The following is a 2,880-nucleotide window of genomic DNA, read 5'->3' as shown; positions in this document are numbered from 1 at the left end:
CACGCAGCATCCCACGCGGAGGGACGGGGTGGGATCTCAGAGCGCTACTTTAACGGAGACTGCAGCCTTGTGTTACACGTGACAACACACGAGGGAGCACATATGCCTCACATCAGCACAGCGCGGTTGCAAGTGCTATTTAAATGTGCCGTCAGCATCCATTAGCAAAGAGGGCCGAGGGCTTGGCAAGACAGGCAGCTTCATGACAAGTGCTGTCTGCTGCCTCTCCTGCCCTCTAGGATAAGGGGCCGGGCCGGTTGGAGGGCTACGATGTTGAGCTTTCGCCTCCTGACAGAGCACTTCATCACTACCTTCCCGGCGACTGCTCTGCCTGGCAGACCCTCGAAAGACAGTCAGCTGCTACGTCGGATTTGCCGCCCCCAGGAAATTCCCCTGTCTAGCGTAGCCAAAGTAATGCAGGAAAAAGCCTTTCCAGGAAGACTGCCATCGCGAAGTGCTCCTGCCTTATTGCTCCTGTCCTCACGGAGCAGCCCCTTGCACGCATGTCGCGCAGAAAGAGCCCAGCGCCGGGCGCAAGCTGCGGACAGGCTCTGAGGATACAAGTCCTGTCCTTCCCTGCTGCCAGCAGACGTGATTTCATCAAACCCATGAGGGGCTCGGCTGCTCCCCCCTTCCAGTGACCTCCCTCCAGGGGCACAGACAACTCTCTCAAAGCCCGGGTGCTAATTAGACCCAAATGAGGATGGGCATGTCGTTGCCTCATTCACTGCTTCATTAAGCTTTTTTAACCAAACTAAGTACAAACAGCATGCAGAAAGGGAGGCTTTGGGGCCAGACAGAGGCACTGAGACACACAACTCATTAATTCTAATGTGAATCTTGTGCCTAAGTCCCCTAGCTAGCTTTAGAAACCTCAGCTAAAATCTCTGCCATTTGGGGCTATTTTCCCCCTGAGTTGGCAGTTGCTATTTTTATTTGCACCGACATGAATGCGGCCCACAGGGACGCCTCGATCCCGTTTGGCAAGCCAGTTAGTTATCTGAACAGCTAATTGAAGGAGCCTTAGTAAATCTAAGTGCTACATAAAAGCAGTGGTAAATCTCAGCAAGATGTAGGGAACTCCTTCCATTAAGTAAAGCCTTTTTGCCACCCGATCTCCTTTGAATTATGCCACAGGCTAGCACAATTCGAAGAGCAGCCCGAGGTCTTCACCTGGAAGGGGTCTCTTTAGTCTACGTACCTGGCAGGAGCGGCTCAGTGGGCTTCCAGAGAGCGGCATCTATTATTGATCTTAATCCCGATTTAGGAGACGATTCTCTCTCCTTGCTCCTACTGCTCCGGAAAAAAAAAACCTCTCTCCTGCAAAATGGAACCAATAGGAGTTTAAGCTTTTAATTGTTTTTGCCTGATAATTAAGTCTTCCTCCCTGGTACAAGCCAGGCTGCTTGCATCAGCAGGGCAAAGCGGGTAGCCACGGGGCGAGGCACTGACAGGCCTCAGCAAGGCAGCTGCAGGCACCGAGCAGCAAGTAAAAAATTACCAGCCAGGGATAAAGCCAAAGTGCTGCCACTCCACGGAGCCACTTTTCTAGAGAAGAGACAAGCAGCCACTTCACCTGCTAAGAGAGCTGCAGCCCAGCCAAAACCCTCTAGCCAAATTAGTGCCTCCTACCTGCTGCTACACGGCTTGATGTGTGACAGCGGAGGCTGAGAGTTATGCACGTGCTGAGAAGCCAGTTCAGCGCATGGCTTATAATGCCTCCAGCTTCACCGCGGTCCACCCAAATCCCCGCTGCGCTAGAAAGCGCGGTGGCCTGGAGGGAGCGTCAGGGCTGTACCGGCAGCGCCCACGGCGAGGTGCTGCAGCAGAGCACGTGCTAGCCCGGTATAACCGGCAAGCCATGCTTTGAGTCTCCCAGTCACACAGGAAATGCGGCTTTCCTGGCGATTAGCTCGGGTTTAAAAGGGCAAGTGTTTGAGACGAGTCTGGTGGCACTCATCGGCTACGTGCCGGGAGTGCTCGGTCAGCTGCGAGTTATGAAGGTGCCGACAGGGTGAGACCTGTACCTGGCTTGTTCTCCTGGCAGACCCAAGCGCCAGCCTGCGGCAGCTGATGAGATGCATCTGAGCAAGGGCAGGTTTTGTTTCCAGGTCCTGCAGGGCACTGCCTGCATGTAGGATATTGCAGAGATGCTCTCGCACTTTCCTGTAACTCGCCCTGCTCAAAGGAAGGGTGAATCTGTCCACATCAGTGCTCTCCTCCTGAGGTGCAAGGGCCCTTCCCGGGGTGTGCACGGGAAGGAAACATCAGAGTCTGTGTTTCAGGAGGGTGTAGACAGGCCCCGGAGAGACTCGGGCTCCTGCCCATGCCTAGAGCCACTGGCAACAAGCCGGGTTTTACAAAGACAGGGCTTTGTCTACATCCCTCATCATACCGCTGGGATGTTCACTGTGTGCAAAGCGCATCCTGAGACCGCGTCTTACTTGTACCTCCCCTTCCTCTCTCCCGAGCCCTTTCCAGTCCCCTCTCGGCTGATGGTAACCTTCATTCCCCCTCCCAGAAGGGAGACCTCCAATTAACTCCGGCTCCTTCGGCCCACTCTGCAGCGGAAACCCGACACGCTGCCAAAGCCTGCGCCGCCAGCTCCTCTTGCGCCTGAGCCAGTGAGAAGCAGACACCTTCCCTATGGAGAGCTGGTCTAAAGGAAGCCTGTGCCTGCGAGGCTGGGGACAGACATTACACATAAAGCAGTTTAAGTGCTCAGAAACCAGTTTAAACCTGTAGCAGAACAGATGTTCAGTGCACATGAACCAGTTTGAAAATGGCTGAAACCGGTTTGAGATCAACCTGGCTGAACGTAGTATCAGACTCAACCGATTTGGCTCAAACCGGTTTATGCAATGTCTGTCCCAGACCCCT

This window comes from Gavialis gangeticus, unplaced genomic scaffold (assembly GCF_001723915.1).
Source record: "Gavialis gangeticus isolate Ggan-Ray unplaced genomic scaffold, GavGan_comp1, whole genome shotgun sequence".
Classification (NCBI taxonomy): Eukaryota; Metazoa; Chordata; order Crocodylia; family Gavialidae; genus Gavialis; species Gavialis gangeticus.
This window is presented reverse-complemented; position numbering follows the sequence as displayed.